We start from the raw sequence: 8,641 nt of genomic DNA on the forward strand, positions 1-8,641 counted from the left end.
CATGGCTCCTCTTGGTTCAAGATACAGAAGCTAAAACCCCTCCTCCCCAATACACAGCTGAGGAAGTATGCCATGCGCAGGCTGTGGGGGCCCGGCAGGTTTCCTCTAGGAGGTGGAAATTGCCTGGAGGGGAGATTTTTGTTCCTTGGCCAGTGCTTCAGGAAATTCTCCAACTCCTACATAAAGAGGGACATATGCGGTCGGGAGCATTGGTTGATTTGGCCGCCCGATCCCTTAAGGGGCTGGGCATGCACATGGAAGCCCAGAGAATTGTTAGTAATTGTCCTGTTTGTCAACGAACTAACCAAAGGGGTCTGGTCCTCCTGCCCCAATGGGAGGTCAGCCATGGGCCACCTTCGCCTTCTAAAGGTGGCAAGTTGACTTTTCAGAAATGCCCCCTTGCAGGGGCTATAAATATCTACTTGTATTTGTGGATCAGCTTACTGGATGGGTGGAGTGTTATCCCACCCAGCATTGTCAGGCCCGGGCTGTCACCAAGGCTTTGTCACATGAAATACTTCCTCATTTTCATCTCCCTGAGGTAATTGAGTCTGATCAGGGAAGCCACTTTACCTCATGAGTGGTTCAACAGGTTTCCCAGGCCCTCAGTATACAATGGAAATTGCATACACCCTGGAGGCCACAGAGTTCGGGTCAGGTAGAAAGAATGAATAGAACTCTCAAGGATACCCTTACTAAAATATGCACAGAATCTAGTTTGAAGTGGCTTGATGCTTTACCACTCGCCCTTACCCGCATTCGAAGGGCCCCGCGTAAAGGTCTTAAACTTTCACCCTTTGAACTGGTCTTTGGGTTTCCTCCCCGAATACTGATCCCGGGGCTCCGGGAGGATGTGAACCTGGGAAATGGGAAATGACTCTTTATGGAAACAGGTCTCTGGGCTGCAATCTGTTTTGTTACGGCTGATACGCGGTGCCTTTCCAGGCTCTTCCCTTGGATCAGCCCGTGCATCCGTTCCAGATCGGGGACCGGTTCCTTGTCAAGAAGTGGAAGCGTGACCCCCTCACACCACGGTGGGATGGTCCCCACACTGTTTCGCTCATCAGCCAAGCTGCGGTTAAAATTCTTGGAAGTGACAAATGGAACACCATACTCGGGTGAAACGGTTCCTGAACCCTAACTTGGAGACCAAGTCAGCGGAAGAGGTCATCAGCCCTCTGCCCGCCCCGGCTCCAGAAGCCCGGGGTGGCACAGGTGAAGACTCCACCTGGGAATATCAGCAGCTGGACGGACTAAAAGGACTGTTTAAGAAAAGATCATGAACTTATTGTTAATCTTTCTGCTTATGTACTTCCATCATTACTATGGTTGGGAAAATAGGTTTTTGCAACTGGGAGAGACAATAGCAAATTTCTTTAATCTGAGTAATTGTTGGGTGTGTGGGGGCTCAGGAGATTTAAATGAATGGCCCTGGGTAGCCCAGCCAGTGCAACCCAAGTGGTGGATCAGTAATTTAAGCATAGTCCACAATGGAACTGAGGTTTGGACTGAGGATAGTAGTCCCTGGTGACTTTATTCCTCTGGAATGGGTATTCTCTGCCTTAATCAGACGAGACGAGAGGGAATGCACGTAGGAGAAAGTAGATGTGACTGGATTATATCCCCAGGATTTGATTGTTATGACCCCAACTGCCACTCGTACGACTGTTCCAAATATCGAGGACGATGGAACCACACCCATGTGTGTCTTACTAACACTAGCTGGGTAAAATGTTCCTACCAGCAACACACAGGTGAAGGTTGCAAGGCGGTGGGACAGGATGGGCTCTTTGATGCCCTGTTTTTAACTTGCCAGTGAGACAATACCACTAGTGAGGACCACATAGTACGAGTCCATCGGTGGGCATGGCAGCACTATAATGAAACCCGGACCTATTTAAAATAATTTTGGTCTGGTACCAATCGGCCGGAATGGGGCTGTAACTGTTTTTGGAAAGCGGGAGCCGGGGCATGGAAATGTACCTACTGTAATTCTGACGGTGAACCGACCATTGTGGGGGGACCTTTAGGGCCAGGAAATTATTTATACTATGAACAACCGTTGGACTCTGAAACCTGGGATGGTCCCTTTGCTAATGGAGTATGGGCCCTGAAGGGCCATTACTGGATTTGTGGACATCATGCATATCGCATATTGCCTCCAAACTGGTCCGGAATATGTTATGTTGGATATATTAGGCCCTCGTTCTTTCTATTACCCCAAACACAGGGAAACAAGTTAGGAATTAAAGTATATGATGATTTGATTAGAGAAAGGCGGTTCGTGGACTCCACATTGGCCGCCGGGAGCTCCCAAACATGGGGAGCTCAGGAGTGGCCTCCCGAAAGAATCATAAACCACTATGGACCGGCCACCTGGAATCCGAATGAATTAATATCAGGGGCCAGGGAACCTATCTATAATCTAAATCGGATAATTAGACTGCAGGCTGTCTTGGAAATAATAACCAATCAAACAGCCGCGGCTCTTGACCTTCTAGCTGATCAATCAACTCAAATGAGGAATGCGATCTATCAGCACCATACAGTCCTTGACTATTTGCTGGTAGAAGAAGGCGGGGTCTGCAAAATTAAATGAGTCTAATTGCTGTATGCAAATTGATGATAATGGAAAGGTAGTAAAACAGCTAACAAAGGAAATGAGAAAGTTAGCCCATGTCCCAGTCCAGACCTGGGGAGGGTGGAATGTGAGTTGGTTTACTTCCTGGTTACCACAATTAGGATGGCTCCAAAAAGGTTTCCTATTCTTTGCATTCTTTATTACAGCCCTATTAAGCCTAACCTGCTTTGCTCCCTGTTTAGTTGCATTAATCCGACGAATGGCTAGTCAGGTTGTATATCAATGAATGATGGCATTATACCAGCCGATAAAAACTGAAGATTGGGGGCCATAGGGCTCTCAAAATGCTTTTAAGGGGGGAGAACCTTGTTAGAGCAAAAGGTCAACTATTTGCTTATCATCTAAGCTGCTCCCTTCCCACACGTAGCTGCTGTCTGCGCACGTACTCAGGCTACTCTGTAAAGGAAGTTGAACAGATGTGTCCTAACTCCACCAGAGAGGTCCTTTGGGGCCATCTCCTGTCCCAAGTCAGGATAAAGGAGGAGGGTTGGGCGTGGGGCTAGCAACTCCACCTTGTAAAAAATCAACCTGCTACAGAAATGCCAACAATAGAGACAACAGAGACTTTTACCCTGGAAAAAGAACGGTCTTCAACTCGAAGATTCATGATCTGGGTGGTAAAAGCAGTGAGAAAGCCACTAAGCCGGTTACCCTTCTTGCAACCAGGAGGATTACCATAGGCACATGGAACGTGAGGACCATGTACGAGTCAGGAAAGATGGCGCAGGTTGCAGCAGAGATGAGGAGCAACAACCTGACCCTATTAGGCATTAGCGAGACAAGATGGACGCAAGCGGGACAGAGACGACTGTTGAAGGAGAGCTGTTGCTGTATTCAGGACATGAAGAGAGCAACGCATCCCACACACAGGGAGTAGGCTTCATGTTGTCCAAGCAGGCACAGAGAGCACTGATTGGTTGGGAGGCACATGATCCCAGGATCATCAATCCGCTGGCCAGACACCATCAGTAACATCCACCTCTTGGAGAGGACCTGTCAACTCCCAGCAGAGGAAGAAATCAGAAGGAGAAGGTGGGGTTGGATAGGACATACACTATGTAAGCACCCAACTAACATCACCAGACAGGCACTGCATTGGAACTCCCAAGGCAAGCGGAAAAGAGGCCATCCAAGAAACACCTGGCGACGCGACCTTCAGGCTGATAGCAAAAAAATAGGCTATACCTGGAACCAGCAAGAGCGAATGGCCCAGGATAGAGGACTCTGGAGATCTGTGGTTGGTGACCCATACCCCGGATTGGGGTGACGGGCATGAGTGAGTGAGTGATGTGTCCTGTTTACCCCTATAGATATCCCAGGATACTCTGTAAAGGAAGTTGAACAGATGTGTCCTGTTTACCCCTATAGATATCCCCAAAGGGGTCTTAAAAATGCATGGGCTAGTAGAATTTACGCACGCTAAGTTGTTTGTTACAGGGTATAAAAGGGCTGCTCTGCACTTGTAAGGTGTGCTTCTCCCTCTGGCATGAGTCGAGGAAGAGCACCCGCTCAGCTGACTGACAAAATAAAGAACTTGGTAACCGTCTCTCAATCTTCCGTGCCTCCTTGGAGTAATTGAGCAAGCTCCAGGGGGAAACGAGCCCATTTGGCTAACAATCCCAGCCAGGGCTTTGTCAAGCCTGACCTTAAAAACCGCTAAGGAAGGGAATTTCACCACCTCTCTAGGTAACCCATTCCAGTTCTTCACCACCCTCCTAGAGAAAAGTTTTTCCTATATCCAACCTAAACCCCCCCACTGCAACTTGAGACCATTACTCCTTGTTCTGTCATCTGCTACCACTGACAACAGTCTAGATCCATCCTCTTTGGAACCCCCTTTCCGGTAGTCGAAAGCAGCTATCAAATCCCCTCTCATTCTTCTCTTCTGCAGACTAAACAATCCCGGTCCCCTCAGCCTCTCCTCATAAGTCATGTGCCTCTGCCCTCTAATCATTTTTGTTGCCCTCCGCTGGACTCTTTCCAATTTTTCCACATCCTCCTTCTAGTGTAGGGCCCAAAACTGGACACAGTCCTCCAGATGAGACCTCACCATCGTCTAGATGTCGAATACAGGGGATGTGCTGGCAATGCCCCTACTTATAGAACCCAAAATGCTGTTAGCCTGACCTCAATAACAGGCACCCAGAGTGGGAGTGACTCACATTGATTTGGAGACAGAACTGGGGAAGGAACCAGCGCCCGAGAGAACCTGTGGAGGCAGGAACAGCAAGAACCTGAATCATTAACTGCAGGAGAGGGCCTTGATGGTGAAGATGAGGGACTCCCCGACCAGCCGTGACTGCACCTTCCTCAAGATCTCCAAGTCGGACTTCTATGTGTTGGTGTTCCCTTTCCTCTCATCCTGTGGGCAGGCTCAGCCCACCTCTCACCCCATTAACTGCAGGAGAGGGCCGGGCCCAGCGGCCTCAGCCCCCGAAACTCACAGTCCCGGTACTTATGGGGGACCAAGCCACCACGGCCCTGGTCGACTCAGGCTGTGGTCAAACGCTGGTCCGTCAGGCTCTGGGGCCCCCAATCAATCCTAGTCTGGGGCCCATTCACCTACAATGTATCCACGGGGATGTTTGGCCCTATCCCAGTGCTCGGGCTCACCTGACTGTTAATGGCCTCACTCGATCGCTGATCGTCGGCGTGGCTCCTCGACTGGCCTATCCTGTCATCCTGGGATGTGACTAGCCCGCCTTTGACGGGCTCCTTCGGTCTATAATAGCCCTAGCGGCCGAGTCCCGGGAAACCCCAGTGGAAGCCTAGACAGACGCCGAGGGGGCCGGACTAGAAACCCCAGAGGCCGAGGAGTTAATCGAGAGAGCGCCCCTGCACCCCATTTTGACACGGACTTCTGCCGGGACCAGCAGGCTGACCCCACTTTCCGACGGGCCTACGAACAGCTGGCCGCAATTGATGGGTCCATTATCGACCCTGGCCGGGCTACGCAGTGGCCCCACTTTGAGCTTTGCTGGGACCAGCTTTGTCGGGCGGAGCGGGACCCCCGCACACAAGAACTGCGGACGCAGCTCCTCGTGCCCCGATGCCATCGGTGGGCCGTCATGAGCTTGGCCCATGATGTACCAGCCGCGGGCCACCTGGGGTATGAAAAGATCCTGGTACGAATTTGGGCTCGGTTCTACCGACCGGGGCTGGACGGAGAGGTAAAACAATACTGCAACTCCTGCCCGGAGTGTCAGTTGGCTGCACCAGCCCGAACACCCAAAGTGCCCTTGGTTCCCATGCCATTGATTGACACCCCGTTTGAGCGCGTCGCAATGGACTTGGTCAGCCCGCTTCCCCGGAGCGCAGCCGGCTTTCAATACGTCCTGGTCCTGGGTCACCCAGTTTCCAGAGGCCATCCCCTTGCGGAGCATCACGGCCTGGACCATCGCGGGCGAATTAGTGAAGGTCTTCGCTCGCGTGGGGCTGCCTAAGGAGATCCTGACGGACCAGGGCACTAATTTTACATCCCAGTTGCTAAACCAAGTCTGCCGACTCCTGGGGGTAAAACAACTGCGGACCTCTGTCTACCCCCCATAACCGATGGATTGGTAGAGCGGTTCAACCGGACCCTCAAGGACATGATAAGAAGGTTCCCGCCAGATGAGCTACGCCATTGGGACCAACTCCTCCCGCCGCTGCTCCTGGCTGTCCGAGAGGTCCCCCAGGCGTCGACCAAATACTCCCCCTTTGAGCTCCTATACGGGCGGAGGCCTCGGGGCCTGCTGGACCTGATGAAGGAGACGTGGGAGCAGTAGGCCTCCTCGACCCAGGGACTCCTCCAGTACGTCCTCCGGCTACGGGAACGCCTAACTCAAGCGGGGTCCCTAGCGCAGGAAAACCTAAAAGCAGCCCAGGAGAGGCAGGAGCGAAGCTATAATCAAGGCGCGCATGCGCGGGAATTTGGCCCCGGAGACCAAGTCCTACTGCTCCTGCCCTCCAGCGAATCAAAATTGTTGGCCTGGTGGCAGGGCCCCTACGAGGTACTCAGGAAAGTGGGGCCCATCAACTATGAGATCTGCCAACCCGGTCACCGGAGGGAGAAGCAAATATACCATGTTAATCTGCTGAAATTGTGGCGTGACTGAGAGGGCCTGTTAATCGACCCATGCCCGCCAGAGCTGGAACTAGGTCCAGAGGTGGCCCAGACAGAGGAGGTGATGGAACCCACGCTGGGGAGCGCCCTGAGGGTCGAGCAACAGTGACAGGCCAAATGTCTCATACAGGCCTTCCGATAGACCTTCACAGCCCTACCGGGCTGCACGACTGTCACCTGTCATAGGATCCAGACCGAACCAGGGAAGGTCATGCGGGAGACTGCCCGGCCGATACCATACCGAATGCGCCAGGCGGTGGAGGAAGAGGTTCAAGCCATGGTCGCCCTGGGGGTCGTTGAACCGTCCCGGAGCGAGTGGCGCAGTTTGGTGGTCCTGGTACCCAAGCCTGACGGCTCTTGACGCTTCTGCATAGATTTCCGGAAAGTTAATGCCATATCCCATTTTGATGCCTACCCAATGCCCCGAGTCAACGAGCTGCTCGGCCACCTCGGGGAGGCCCGGTACATCACCACGCTGGACCTCAGCAAGGGGTACTGGCAAATCCTGCTGGAAGAGACATACAAAGAGAAGACCGCCTTTGCCACTCCGTCCGGACTGTACCAGTTCACCAGGATGCCCTTTGGTCTCCATGGGGCCCCCGCGATCTTTTAGCGGCTCATGGATCACCTCTTGCGGCCACACCAGGAGTATGCCGCTGCCTACCTGGATGACGTGGTGATCTACAGCCGCTGCTGGGACGACCACCTAACCCGGGTCGTGGCGGTTCTCCAGACCCTTCGACAGGCGGGGTTGACCGCAACCCCCCCAAAATGCTGGATAGCCTGGGAAGAAACGACGTACCTCGACTATACCGTTGGACAGGGCAGGTGAAGCCCCTCGTGGGGAAAGTGCAGGCCCTAGCGGAGTGCCCCACTCCGACAACAAAGCAGCAGGTGCGGCGCTTCCTAGGGCTCATAGGGTATCATCGGCGGTTTATTCCCCATTTCGTGTCCACGGCAGCCCCCCTGAACGAGCTACTAAAGAAGAACAGCCCTCGGATGGTACAATGGAACCCTGAGTGTGAGGCAGCCTTCAGGAAGCTCCGTAGCTGCTTGTGTCGAGAACCAGTTCTATACAGTCCCGACTTCGACAAGCCCTTCATCCTCCAGATGGATGCATCTGACGTTGGCTTGGAGGCCGTCTTGTCCCAAGAAGGAGACGACGGTGATCACCCCGTGCTGTATATCAGTTGGAAACTGTTTCCCCAAGAGCGGAATTACGCCACGATTGTGATAAAGAAAGCCGACCCCAGGCCCAAAGACCGGGTCTTAATCAAGTTAATAATCATATCAAGGCCTTAGGCCTCAATCACACTAACATACATAGCAAAGTAAAAACATTGATTTCATACTAACCCTCCTGAGGCTCACTTTCTGATTTAACTATATCATACACTACTAATATGTTACTTAATGCTGCTAAATCACAGAATGCTGCTATAAGGGGTTAAACTGACATAAAGTCCCTTAAAAACCCCATCCATCACTGCCCAATAAACTAACAACTGCTAGGCTACTATAGTTTATCAGGCAGCTTAGGCACACAGAAAATTAACCTCTAATAAACTTGGCTGAACATGCAGTTTGGGCCCAAGTTCCTCAAATTTGCTTAAGAAACATAGCTGCTGACACTGCAAGTAGGCGAAAACCAGGTGTCAAAGTCCTGACACTAACAAAAAACCCGTATAAAGGGGAAGTTGCAAAAAGCAGGCTTGCAGATTAGCTCATAACCAGTATAGTAATGGTAAAAGTTTTTGCAGATGGTTAAAAAATGTAATTGTATTAACCAAATATGGTATCCTCGGATGTATAAGCTCATATGGTAATTTGCGGTTTTAAGCTTTATAACCCCAGGTATTATTGCTGTAAGGTAGAGCGACTTCCCTCTTGCTAGA

This window comes from Gopherus evgoodei, unplaced genomic scaffold (assembly GCF_007399415.2).
Source record: "Gopherus evgoodei ecotype Sinaloan lineage unplaced genomic scaffold, rGopEvg1_v1.p scaffold_37_arrow_ctg1, whole genome shotgun sequence".
NCBI classification, from domain to species: Eukaryota; Metazoa; Chordata; order Testudines; family Testudinidae; genus Gopherus; species Gopherus evgoodei.